Below are 14,528 nucleotides of genomic sequence, written 5' to 3' on the forward strand. Positions count from 1 at the left end.
GAGTAAGAACTTGTCCCAAAGATGATTTCTCAATAGTGAAACCATTTGTCCCAGCTTGAAAAGCATTAACCTTACGATTTTTAGGGCGTGTGAGACACTCTATGATAATGTGTCCTTGTTGTTTGAAATTATTACAAAACTTCCTACCACAATTGCTAGCAATATGACCATATCCCTTGCAACTGTAGCATTGAGTTCTAGTCATATCCCTACCTTTTTCTTTACCTCGGGCAGAAAATGCAATAACAATATCATCAACTTTCTTGAAAGCATTTTGTGCGACAAAACACTGCTCTTCACGGAATAATTCCCTAAAACAAACATCCAAGGAGGGAGACGGGTCACGATTCATCAACCGGGAGCGAACACTCTTAAACTCAGAGCGTAACTTCATCAAAAATTGATCTCGCTTGCTTTGCTCATGAACTTGTTCAATTACAGAGAGAGATTCGGTAGGTATTTTGGCATAAACAATATCTTTAAATTTAGCCCATAAGTTCTGAAATCCAGAAAAATAATCTTGAATAGAAAGACTTCCTTGAGAGTAATTAGCAATTTCATACTCTAAGTGAAAGCATCGGGCACTATTATCTTGGTTATAAACGCTTTGTAAATAATCTCACATGGCTTTAACTGTCTTGTAAGGCCTGAGATTAAGATCAATAAGAGGGTCAATTGACCCTAAAAGCCATGTCATCACCAGAGAATCTTTAATTTTCCATTCACCTAATTTTGTAGGATTAGTAGGAGCAAGATCGGCTCCATCTATATGGTCCCATAGTTCTTTTCTAGTGACAAATAACTGAAACTGAAACTCCCATTACAAAAAATTCTTTCCAGTGAAACGAACACTGAATTATTCAAACAGATATGAAGTCATATTTATGAAAACTAGAAACACTGACTTAAAAAGAATAACCAAAATGACCAAGATCAAAGTACAAGGTGTTAATTGCCGAGGAACAATCAACAAAAAATCAAAATTTTCCAAAAAGACTGAAAGGAACCACAAATGAACTCTATGAAACAAGACAGCCAAGTGAAGGCTTTAATATCATGTCAAGAATGGACCTTAGGCCTAACTCAACCTCAAAAGCTAGTTCAAGAGGTGAGGATTACCCAAGTCCATATAAGAAAACTACCATCCCATTCCCCAACCAATATGGGAATTTACCCATTCTAACAACATTAACATTATAATGAATAATACACAGCAATCTAAATACTACATTACTCTCTTGTTTCTCTGTTCTTCTTCTCTGTTTTCTATCATCATCAACTACTCTATTTTGTTAAGATCTAAGGTTCTCTGCAGCAGTTCTTAGCTGCTGGATCATCTCAATACATCACAGTGCATGATTACAACATGGTATCAAAGCCACTGCAATCAAATTGATTAGTTTTCTTCTGCAACAATCTTCTTGAGAAGTTTCTTCTGTTCTTGATCCTCTGCTTTCAGTGCTTGATTGATCAAACGATCAACTTCTGATTTTCATTTACTTCTTGGAAAATCTTTGACAGAAAAGTTCTCGGTTAATTTTCTGTGTTATAACAATGGCTACTGATTAAGGTACTGCACCAGTAAATGGTGGAATTAGTGTTGATCCAAGTACATCCAATGGCACACAGTTGCTTGATCACAATCATCCTTTATACCTAAACAATATTGATGTAAGCCGAATCACTCTTATCTCTCTTCAACTGACCGGGGTTGAGAATTACACCTTATGGAGCAAGTACATGAGTATTGCACTTCGTGGAAGAAACAAACTGGGGTTTTTTGATGGAGCATGGAAGAAAGAATCGTAAGGGTTCTTCAATCATCTGGAGACATTAATTGTACAGTGCAAATTTGGGGACTAATGCAACTAAGGCATCTCAAACTGCCCAGATTTTATTTGCCAGATTGCCCAAGTAGATCTGTTGACAAAGGAAGGCACTTGGATTTTTCAAACTTACAAACTATTTCTTACCTGTCTTCACGTTTTTGCACGAAGGAGGTTACTATGAGGATTCAGAATGTTAAAGAATTAGGAATCAGTGGATATGAGACTGACTCTAATAGGCTTCTCAACAATCTTGTCCATCTATAGAAACTTGAAATGTTGAGTTTTATAGGTTGCTTTCCCTATTTTTCCGCAAGTGCAAAAGCTTTTCCAACAATGCTCAAGAATCTGAAGTTAAGACTGTTAGGGAATGTGAAGTTTTGATGATGGACATATGAATGAAACATGTTTTGCAAGTTGTTCCACACAAGTAAATAAAGACAAGCTGCTGGTTCTCACATCTACTGCATATTGAAGTTGATACAAGGCTGACAAGGTGTTAAGACAAGAGTGGATAAGAAAGAAAGCTAAAAATTGTTACTAATGGTTATCACATACAACAAAAAGATTGAGTAAAAGAAAAATGTTACACTTAGAGCTTGAGGTTATCAAGGAGTCTAGCTATAAGAGGAGATAAAGTAAAAGAGTCCTATTTAGTTAAGGAGAGAGAGACGGCAGCAACCAAGAGTGAAAATACTAGGGAGTCCTATAGAAGATAGAAGGCCACATCAACTAAAGGACTAAGCAAGGAGTTGGCTAAATACATACGAGATTCCAAGTTTCACTCATGCACTGAGAAAATAGTCAACAATCAGTAAAATAGTTCACTTAGTTAAAGAAGAACCTGGTCCCATACTTAGTAAGTCTTAGACTTTGTAATAGGTAGGTTCTTTGAGTTGTAATGAGTTTTTTTCTAGAAATAGGAGTTAGAATTTTTAATTCCTAGTTTACAAGAAGTCTTGTAATTTGTTGATTGTTGAGGCTCAAAAGAAATAGTGAAGTTGGGGTTAAATCCTATAGAGGTACAGGTCGTGGTTTTTTACACCTTTCTTGGGTGTTTTTCATGTAAAAATACTGTGTTCAATTTTTACTTTTGTGAACCACATTAGCTAACTTGTTCCACAGATAAGCAACCAGTGGAGAATAATATTATAATCAGTAGGGCACACACTCTAACAAGTGGTATCAAAGACAGGTTGTCTTAAATAAGGCTAACACCTAAGAAAAGATCACAATGATGAATTTCTCATCTCCTATTGGTCACAGTGAAGACCAGTCAACTACTAGATCTCCACTCTTTGATGGTTCTCATTTTATCTGGTGGAAAGCCAGGATGGAGATGTTCATCCAAGGTGAAGATTATGAATTATGGGATAGGATTACTGATGGTCCTACTATTCCAATGAAGTTGGTTGATGGTGAACCAATCGAGAAAGTAAGGAGTTAATTTACAGCTGATGACTTAGTGGCATTAAAGAAAAATACTAAAGCTAAGAACATCTTAGTCTGTGAATTAGGACCTGCTAAATACAATAGGGTGTCAACCTACACCATTGTTAAGCAAATTTGGGATGTACTGGTAAATGCACATTAGGGTACCTCTCAGGTAAGGAAATTCAGGAATTCTCTTACTTTCACTGAGTATGAGGCATTTAAGATGAAGGAAAATGAATCCTTGTATTAAATGATGACAAGGCTTACTACCCCAATAAATAAGTTGACTTTCCTAGGAAAAGTCATCACTGAGGAAGAACGAGTTGAAAAGGTGAATTTTAAGGTAACTGCAATTAGGGAGGCAAATAAGGATCTCACAGGTATGACCCTAGATGAACTGGTAGGGAATTTAAGGACTTATGAAGTGGAAGTTGATGGAACCAAAGAACAAGTAGCTCCTGAGAAAATCTTGTCATTGAAGGCTTCTAATAGTGATAAAGAAATTAAACTTGATAAGGAACAAGTTTCTTCATAACTAAGAACTTCAACAAATTCTTTAAAAAGAAAAAGGGAATAGGTAGCAAGAAACGTTCAAATAAAAATCCAAATGGATGCTACAAGTGTAGTAAGATTAATCACCAGATTAGAGATTGTCCTATCTGGGAAATAGAATGGAAAAAGGAAAGGGCTGAAAAGGAATTGAAAGAAAAGGACAAAAGGAAGGAGAACATGCAATGATAGCAGCATGGGGATCTGACTCAGATGATGATGAAGCTGATGAAACTGCATTCATGGCTTTCATGCCCCGAGCCGAGGCCCTAGACATGACACGCACCCGATACTATTGCTAGTATGAGTGAACGTTCTGGCATATCAAATAAGAATATACCTAACATAATGAATAGAGAGAAAGCAATATAAAATAAGATTTATTAAAGGAGAAAGTCTTTCATCAATGTTCTTTAATATCACATAACGTCTTAGACATAATAGTCATGATAAATAAGACTAAAAATTGCAAGATCTTTCTGACAACTAAACCAAGCCTCTAATGACTGACTATAACCGTCTAGGAAAGGCCCCAGCATATCCTGATACTGAAAGAAACATAAAGAAATTGTCATATCTAAATTTGCCTCAGGTAGAAAGGAAGCTCACTAATAATAGAAGATGATAATCCTAATGATACACTTGGCCACGGACTTGAGATCCAGAACCTACATCATGAAACGATGTAGCGCCAAAGGCGGTCAATACGTGGAATGTAATGGTATGCAAAATCATTTTAGGAGGGTAGTACATTAAGAGATTAGAAATGGAAATAAAATTCAAATAGAAGTGAAAGACCACTGGAAAGGAAAAATAATATAAACTAAATTTATAATTGACCAAGTATGATAGATTTAATTCCTTTGATTATTTGTGGGAGAAAGTAGTGAACCTCCATAAACCACCATGTGAGCGCATGGAGTCTAATCTCGACCCGATCAGTTAAACAATCCTATACCTTGCCGTCAATAGGACATGACATGACATAATTTGCTAGAAAGTATCCATGGTTAGCCCCTTTTCAGGACACATGTTGGGAATTCAACCACTTTGGGTTCATAAGATTTTGATTTGGTACCATTTTATAGCTTTCTGGGCGAGTGAGGAAACATTCTGTTTCGGCTTTCATATCAAAGCTTTTTCATTGCATTTACAAGCATTATGGAGCACTTTGAAACGTTATTGCAAGAAGTCATAATTCCTATTTAAAGTTGAAGATAGCTCCCATTGTTTTTTTCTTCTTTATAACCGAACAATTAACTTATGGATTCTTACCTTTACTGGTGATGAAACAAAATCAAGAAAGAGCATATTCAAGCTTACAGAAAGCATTCCATTAAGTTCTCAAATCTTGGCCTTTACGGTACTCAATGAATTAAGGAATGGTTATGAGTGTTCCAGTTGAGATTCATATGTTGCATCTTAACAATTGGAGTTCCATTTTATATCTTGGAAAAAAACAATCAAAAGGTTGTATTCTTTGGTTACAAGAAATCAGCGAATTTTATCGTAAGGACTACAAAACAAACAATCCACCCATTAACAAGTTCCTATCTCTGTTTTCACATTTCTGTGTTACGAATTCCAAATCATAAACCAGTAACTACAAAGTTCATGGATTCCCATAGTTTCAAATACTCAAAATTTACAAATATGGCAATAATTCATAGGATTTAATAGGTTTCACAAAAAAAGAATGAAGAGTATTCATGGATTAGGGTGATTTGTCAAGATTTTGCAGAAATTTGCTTGGTTTTTTTTTCCAGATTTTTGTTTCTTAAACGTATTGATAGACTAACTCAATTGATAAAGATGAAGATTTATTCAACTCTAAACACAACTTGAGATTAATTTAAATTGGGAGAAATAATAAAACTTAAAGCATTTGAGAAGGAACGGTTTTACATACCTCAAAACGTTTGAAGAACTTGAGATCGGGAGAAGGGATTAAACTTGTTTTCTTGAACGAATCTCCTCATATTCTTGAGAGTTGTATTTGAGAGGAGAATTGGGATTTTTGAATGATGAAATAATGTGTGAAACTGAAGGAGAAAGAGGAACCTTTAACGTGAAAAATAGGGGAAAACAGAGGTTTTTTTTTTTTTTTAATGCAGAAACTGATGGAAACAGTATGTGAAACTGTTGAAATAAAGTGGAAATTTAAACTGTTAAAATAAAGTGTTCCTTTGATAAAAATAACGTCTGAAGTTGAACAATTAAAAGAAATTTAATCGCTTGGGGTAAGGTAAAAAGGAAAAGACAAAATTGCCCTTAATTCATACTCAATGTCCCTACGACACTTAAGACATGACCTTTACACCTAGATCCAATAAAATTCCTAGATTCAGGTCCAAGTACATATGAAGAGCAGTCATATTTGTTTTATCTTTAGCTCGAACATTCAGGGTGTTACAATATCTCCCCCTTGATATCATTCGTCCTCCAATGATGGTCTTGGATGAGTACCTTAGACGGGAATACCAAAATAGTCTAGTCTCTCTTGAACTATTTATTAATGACATGAACTTTCCTAACATGTGGAGCGTCGTAACAAGCCTTGGAAGAAACATACAGGTACGAGTCATGAAATGTACGAGACTTAACATAGGCATGTCATAGGACATGAGTTTAGGTATGAGCTATAGGGGTATCTTAGTTATCTAAATAGGGCTTACAAAGAATGAATGACATGACGAAGACTAGGACATAAGTCCCATTCGATCTGAAGTTACATAACATGAAATAGGAGTGGATTAGACATAGGAATATGAGCATTTTCACCTCTAATACTGGTAGCATTAGATCTTAGCAACACCTTTTGAAACTATCTTTTTTTTCATGAATATTACACTTCATTATTTCCAAAATACAATTCTCACATGGGCACATACAAGTACTAAAGTCTTATTCTAACACTTTCTTACCCTGTCCAATCCTACTCTGAGGTACAAGGTGCCACAGCTAAAATACCCATGCTAGTCTGAATTTCAAGATCCCATAATCAAATCCCCTTTAAGAACCTTCATCTTGATTGTTAACTTGCTCTTAGGTTAGTTCTAAAACTCAGTAAGGAATCTCTTGCGTCTACAGTTATAACCAGGCACATTACTTTTTCTCATCATGAAAACATCCATCCTCGAACTGTAATCAAGAAGTCACAAATTTCATAGTGTATTTAGCCACATAGGTATCGACATGATATCTTAGCTCATCTCTATAACTTCATGGTTTCTTCCCAGTTAGTAAGAAAAATCTTCTCCATCTACCCTAGAACCTCTATGAACCGCAATTTCATGTACTCCTACTAGGGGACACCCCATATGAATTCATCCAACTATTACATATAGCTAATTTTCATCTCGCACTTCATCCATACTTATGATCTTAGATCAATCGAAACACTGCCATCATTGCAACAAGGAACATCTAGTCACTCCTATCCAACCATTACTCAACTGATATCACACCACTATCATGTCATTAAGAATACCACCGAAGGACTAGAATATGAGCATCAGGAATATAAGGGATACGGCTCAATCACTACTAATATTTATCGTGACCTTGCTAATAAAGATGTGTCCTGTGAATAATGCATAATAGGCACAAACATTTCATATATCAAATACATAAATCACAACTGAAGAATCATTCTGGATATAGATAATTACATAACAAGAGTTTGAAACATATCAAAAAGTGTGAGTTCATAGGACTGAGCATACTGGAATTCATGGATTCGTGGAGTAAGTCTGGGATCATTGAGTTAAGATTATTTTCATTCTAGGAACTTAGCATGAACGTGAATCAGTATGAAGTTCAATAACCTAGATCATGGGCATGATGCTAATACGTGGACATGAGTAGATTGTCATAGTGACTAAAGTACAAGGGATATCTTTGGATAAAGAATGGGTCACTTTCTCATTCTAGCTCTTTTTTTGAGCTCATTATATTACTATTTGTATCAAAAGACATAACTTGGTTCCTCACCCAATCATGATGCTAATACGTGGACATGAGTAGATTGTCATAGTGACTGAAGTACAAGGGATATCTTTGGATAAAGAATGGGTCACTTTCTCATTCTAGCTCTTTTTTTGAGCTCATTATATTACTATTTGCATCAAAAGAAATGACTTGGTTCCTCACCCAATCATCTCCCCCTTAGCGTAAAAATTCAGCGTCCTAAGTTTGTGGAGTTATTATCTAAACTGAGGTATCATTACTTTACTCTGCATGGTTAGGCACTACCAGAAATTAGATCTAGGGTGACGGTTACAAAACCTTTGTAATAGGCCAAAAGCCCATTGCCATAAACCTATCGCAACAGTTCAGCAAGCATCCCATAGGTGGGTGTTGCGATAGGTCTATGGTAACGGTTTTTGCGACGGCTGTGTAAACCGTCGCCATAGGTAGAGCTATAGTGACAGTTTCTTACAACTGTTTCCATAGATAGGACTATTGCGACGGTTATTTTTTGACTTATTGAGACACCTATTTCCATCTATTGCAACGTTTATGAACCGTCGCAATAGAATCTATTGCAACGGTAATGAACCGTCGTAATAGATGCTATTGTGACACCTTCATTATTCTGTTGCAACGCTTTTTGATTCCTATTTTCATCTATTACAACATTTACGAACCGTTGCAATAGATTCTATTGCAACGACAATAAACCGTCGCAATAGCATCTATTGCGATGCTTTTGTTATTAAATTAAAACGATTTATATAAATAGTCGTATTAATTTAAATTTTTCTTTATATACATAATAAATTATAACACAATATATACACATCAAACAACAAAATCATTCATTAATAATCTCATAATTCAAAATATGCAACAAGCTAGTAATTTAAACCCAAAAGTAAAATGCAATCAAGTCCAAATGATTAGTTAAGGTTTTACATACTAGCAAGTTCAAGTTGCGATAAGTTTACACAAATTCACCACAAAACTTTTTATATTAGAGAATATATCCACAACCCAAAAATCTTCTCAAGTATGGTCAATGTCTTCATCATTTTCTTCATCTCTTGTGTTCTAGTATTTGTTTGTTTCATAGAGCTGCTAGTGATCTAGCTGAAAGAAAGTTTTTAGTTTTCTGGTGATTTCTCAGAACACCCTTGTTGATTCATGATTCTTTAAGTCTCTGTAAGATCAAGAGCAAAAATGTAATGTCAAGCTGGTTAAAATAACAAAGTAAAAATGGCATGCAGTAGAAGTGTCTCTTGATCTTCTATCTAACATACAACTAGAAGCCTTATAAAGCAACAAATTCAGAACACACAAGCCTTATAAAGCAAAAACTCCAAGTTACAAACAAAACAATATTCAAATACATAATTATCGTTTAGATGTTAATCTTGAAGTTTTGCTTTTCTTGGGTAGGTTGAAAATAGAAGCTCATGTCAAAGGTTATGTTAGAATTTCTTGGATGTATTGGTTTAAGAAGATTTTATATCACCAAGTTTCTCTTGTTTACGTGCTTACTAAACTTGTGACTAATGTTTCCAAGGTGAGTATTATTTCTTTTGAATGTAGCCCTTTTCAATGGTTATTACAATAGTGGCATGGATTTTATTTAGATCATTTTCCCTAAGAGTTCACTTGGTTTTATAACTGATATAGTTCTTGTAATTGCAGGCCTTTCTTGCTTTCTATGTGATAAACGCTAACAAAAATCGTAACAAAAGCAAACTAAAACCAAACAAGATCAACTAATAGGGTTATAAGATTAAACGGAAGCCGTTAAGGTTATAGGGTTAAACGGTGGACGTTAAGGTTATAAGGTTAAACGGTGGCCATTAAACTTATAAGGTTATAAGGTAAAACGGTGGCCGTTAAGGTTATAAGGTTATTAGGTTAAACGGTGGCCGTTAAGGTTATAAGGTTAAACGGTGGCCGTTAGCCTTATAAGGTTATAAGGTTAAACGGTGGCCGTTAAGGTTATAAGGTTATACAGTGGCCGTTAAGGTTATAAGGTTAAACGGTTGCAGTTAAGGTTATAAGGTTAAACGGTGGCCGTTAAGGTTATAAGGTTAAACGGTTGCCGTTAAGGTTATAAGGTTAAGGTTATAGATTTCACTGGGAAAGGGAAACATAATTCAAGGTTATAATTCAAGGAACCATACCTCAAGTCTCTATTCTGAGTCGTTCCACTCAAACATTGGAAAGTCAGTCACCCAAAGAATTGAATGCCTGGACTAGATCTATGAACAAAAGAAAGATGGACATTAGGAAATACAAGATGCTACTCAAGAACCTAAGTCTTCTACAGAAAAGCACATATGTAAATCCAAATTTGGACATCAGATACTCACATTTTCAATTAAACCTAGTTGATGTGCAACATATGTTCTCAGACGATCCAATGTTTTATTGACTTCTGCATGGTGACCAACAGCAAACAAGATAAGATCATCTAGTACCGTGGAGAACTGATTCAGCAATTCCTCTTTCTTTGCCGTATCCAAGCTAGAAACCAGCGGCGGAATCCCTTCAAAGTACTGTTTGTGCATCTGCTTGAAAAACTGCACTATTTATTGTATTGTGAAAAAATTGTCACCGGTTCAGGTGATCTGCGACGATCAACGTGGACACCAGGTATCCAAGTGGACACCAGGTATCCAAGTGGTCGCAGCAGAAGCAGAGAAAGGAAGAGCATAGCCCCTTTTTACAGAGGAATACTCAAGGGGTGCTGCTGAAATAGACATAGCAGGGAGAAGCAACCACCCTTTACAGAAAACCCCATCCCTCTAAGGCTCTAGTGATGATGACTATAGTACTGGTGATGACGATCACTAGTACGATGAAGAATGAATGGAAAGTGACACTAGTAATACTGACAATAAAAATTATGTTGGATCTACTTATAGATTGACTTAGTACTCTACCAGTGATAACTATGAAGTCTTCAGGATTAACATGTATGGACATAACATCAATGAAGTTCTTGCACTGAAAAATGATTCCTGGACATACTTTTCAACTTTACTAGAGCAAGGCACAATCTTTGGAGGAATTTTATAAGTTAAAGCCACAAGGCAAAGATAAAGTTGCAAGCAAAACAATGAATTCAAGTAACACACATTTCATAAATAGTCATGCGAAAGTGAAAATGAGAGAAGACTAGCTAAAACTAACACACTCGCATAATCAATGATACATCCCAATTACAAATATAGACATCACCTTCAGTAGAAAAAATTATTCATCTACTATGGCTGGTCAGTAGTTAATGACGTAGGTTACCTGTACAGTCTCTTTTTTGTTTCAAATGTGTTTTAAGTTTTCGAAAGACATTAATTTCCGAGCCTTAGTTAAAGCTGAAGCAGAAGCATCTATATCATACCATAACCACCAAAATCTCCAAAAAAAAGATGAGTCTTGTGAAGTAAAACACACTGATTTGTAAGAGAAAAGTTAACCGAAGAGACCCCGTAAGTCTACATTTAAGAAACTAATCCTCCCAATTTTATGCTTTCAATGCTAATTTGGCTGAAAATGCAGCCATGCAGGAGCAGGGTAGTGATAGATAGATATTTAGACAGACATAGACATACAATAAAATATAAATATATAGATATATACACACACACATACATGTGTAAAAGTAATTCAGCATGCAGTTTGACAATATAGCAACTTAGAAAGGGAGTCAAAGCAACAGAGTGCCAGTGATATAGTGCTCCTAATGGCTCTCATAATGTGTTTCCAGACTAGTAAACAAAAGTTTCATCAATAATCCAAATACTGCCATTGCAGGACGTAACAGGTAATCTACTGAGTTTCGACTAGCAAAAACACACAAATCTATACCAATAACTAATAAAAAGGAAAGAGGCCTCACACGGCTTCACAAAACAACACAAGAACAACAAGATGAACAACAAGTTGCTAGTGAATCGAAATAGGCCTCACACGGCTTCACTAGACTTTGATTTTGTGTTTTGAAAAAGAAAATGAGATGAATAACAAGGCAACAATGCTAGTGAATTGAAAGAGCCCCACACACGGCATCAATAGTGAACTCGGACATGCACAACAGCACATGGTGGTGAGGCAAGAGAAGGGAGTAGAAGTGGGAATTGTCTGTCACCTAATATGAACCAAGTAATTAATACAAAGATGCATCTATCTCAATTCATATTTAATATATTAAAATTCTTCCATATCATAAATATGAATATGACCAATTAAAATTAACATAGGTGTAAAACTTGAGAGCAAGTCTAAAAAGCATCAAGCTACCAACCAGCATCCGACGCAAGGTACAGAGCAGCCATGGCAATATCATATTTCTCCCCAAGTTTGTACAGAGGCATGTATTCTCTGCTCTTATTGCTTATCTCCTCCGGTCCAAGTTTATGCATGCTAGCAGTGTCACCTATGTTGCGTTGTGCAATACCATTTACCGAGAGATGATGTGAGTGGGAATTAAAAATAGCAAAATAAAAATGAACACAAACTAAGCTTGAAGCTGAAGTTCCAAACCTTAGCAACAGCTACATGGATTTGATACCAAGATGCAGTGTAATGCAAAGTAGCACTGATGTTCAATATCAGTCCACCAGAAATCAAACTCCTCCCAGGTCCCCCCTTCTTGATATAGTTAAGTGCTTCATGGAACATAGTAAATGTACCAAAAAAATCAATATCTAGTACTGCAAAAAACATCATGAGCATATAAAAAGAATCAGAATGTAATCTGAGATAGCCTTTTCCTCACCTCAAATTAAAGAGAGGGAAGTGACTTGCTATCCTCTTTTACTACACAAGCAATCCCCTTACTCAACCTCTTTTCCGTACCTCCTCAAGAAACTGCCATAAGCCCAAGAGATCCTTCTGAATGAGACAAAGAGAGACTAATGAAAAGAACTTGTTAACAATGATTCACAACGAAGATAAGGAACAAATTTCCCCTAAGGATGATATGCAACAGCAACAACCCATAATTAAGGAAAATGGGAAAATTATAACTCATCCAGCAATATCCCTGAAGCAAAAATAGAGATTAGTAAAGAAGTTATCGTACCAGAATGTTCTAAGGAAAAGCAACCTATAAATGATATGGAGTAGCAACAATTAGACTCTAGAGGAAACAAAATTAAGGAGGTCAACATGACTAGTCCATCCATGGAACATGGAGATATTAATCCTTTTAAAAGTTCACTCCAACAACAGCAAGCTAAGCAGCAGCTTCAGCAGCATAGCAGCCTGTAGTTGACAGCAACAAACATCAATGTGTAATATAGATGCAGTCTGCAGTCAATAACAACATTCTATCGACATTTGAGACAATTAATTCCGTTAGACAGTAGACTTTTTTTCCATCATTTTCATTTGAACATCACACCCCTTGGCATGCGGCCCTTCACTAGACCCTACTAGCGTGGGATGCTTTGTCCACCGGGTTTCCCTTTCATTTTCTCTTAGACCATAAATATTGGTGTCAAACTAATATTATCAAAATTGGATTGGAGTACATTTGCTTTTATGATTATCAAAGAATAGTGAGTACGAAAAAAAGGACTGGTTCATGTTTGCCATGACCATATTAACATGAATTGCTTAAAAACTAATATTTTACAATGAAACATCAATCATTTCTTCATACTTATCTCATTGCATAAATTTCACCCCATCCAAACTTCTTTACCATGTAACCAACCTTCTTTCCAATTTCTTCTTCCTTTTATTACCAAGCATTCAATTTTGACACTTATGGACGCATTATTACTACAATATCAGAAAGCCTGAAACTTTGTTACATCAGCAGTGAAAATTTCACTTAATATGAGCTGTCTTAGTTTAAACTAACTAATGGTAACATAAAAATCATTAGCAATCAAAATTTACCAAGACACATTATTACTACAGTTTTTACCAATGTTCATGCAAACAAATGAACCCAGCATTAAAATGTTCTCGAAGGAGAAGAAAAACTCAAAATCCCCAAAAATTAGGTCAAAGACGCAGAATAATACACTAACCTTAAAATCCCCAAATTGAAGCAATTGAAGTGCAAATTTGAGAGAAATTGAAATGCAAATTCGGTTTGACTATTCCTCGCACCAGTAAATCGATTTTCGAAGTGGCACCAGTAAATCCCACAAAGCTCACTACCAAATCTTAGTAATTGTAGCTAAGAGAAACCGAATTCCCTAATCGAGTGATTGTCGTTGTAGCGATTGCAGTGAAGAGAAGCCAATTCCCTTAATCGGTTGATTGTCGGTGTAGCAATTATTGCAAAGAGAAGTCAATTCCCTAATTGATTGATTGTTGTTGTAGCGATTGTAGCGAAGAGAAGTCGATTCACAAATAGATTAATTGTCGTAGCAATCGATTGATTCCCTAATCATAGTATATTTTTTTTTTTAAAGGTTCAGTAAGCTGAGAGATAATAGATAAACGAAGAGAGAAAGGGAAGTAAAAGCTAAGAGGGAAGAGACAGTCGTCTTTCGTTTTCTTTTTTGGCGGACTTATCAATTTTTTAGTGAAAATGGAGGGAATAAAATAAGCATTGCTATAGCTTATTTTATTTATCTATGGCAACGCTTATTATCAAATGCAACGGTTATAGTATAAAATTATAACTAATAGAATAATTATTTATGGCAACACTTGTAACCATCGCAATAGACCACCTATTGCAACGCTTTGTTAACCGTCGCCAAAAAGTTCGTTGCCATAGGGGTAATTTCGGGG

At 35.6% G+C, this 14,528-nt stretch overlaps 1 long non-coding RNA gene across 4 annotated transcripts in view; it reads right to left on the minus strand.

The window, feature by feature from the left end:
• LOC107841004 overlaps positions 1-14,310 on the minus strand; it is a 29,548-nt gene extending 15,238 nt beyond the window's left edge. Inside the window, exons 1-7 of one of the 4 annotated variants that reach the window (XR_001665376.2) lie at positions 13,814-14,310; positions 12,550-12,665; positions 12,315-12,439; positions 12,076-12,207; positions 10,142-10,351; positions 9,953-10,030; positions 8,617-8,970 (exon numbers count right to left, since the gene is read on the minus strand). This is a non-coding gene — a long non-coding RNA (uncharacterized LOC107841004). Of the gene's footprint in view, positions 1-8,616; positions 8,971-9,952; positions 10,031-10,141; positions 10,352-12,075; positions 12,208-12,314; positions 12,440-12,549; positions 12,666-12,855; positions 13,158-13,813 lie in introns of those variants that run through there. The other 3 variants (XR_007044617.1, XR_007044618.1, XR_001665375.2) reach the window with 3 other exon arrangements.
• Positions 14,311-14,528: the final 218 nt, after the last annotated feature.

The sequence above is a fragment of the Capsicum annuum genome, chromosome 9 (assembly GCF_002878395.1).
Source record: "Capsicum annuum cultivar UCD-10X-F1 chromosome 9, UCD10Xv1.1, whole genome shotgun sequence".
Classification (NCBI taxonomy): Eukaryota; Viridiplantae; Streptophyta; class Magnoliopsida; order Solanales; family Solanaceae; genus Capsicum; species Capsicum annuum.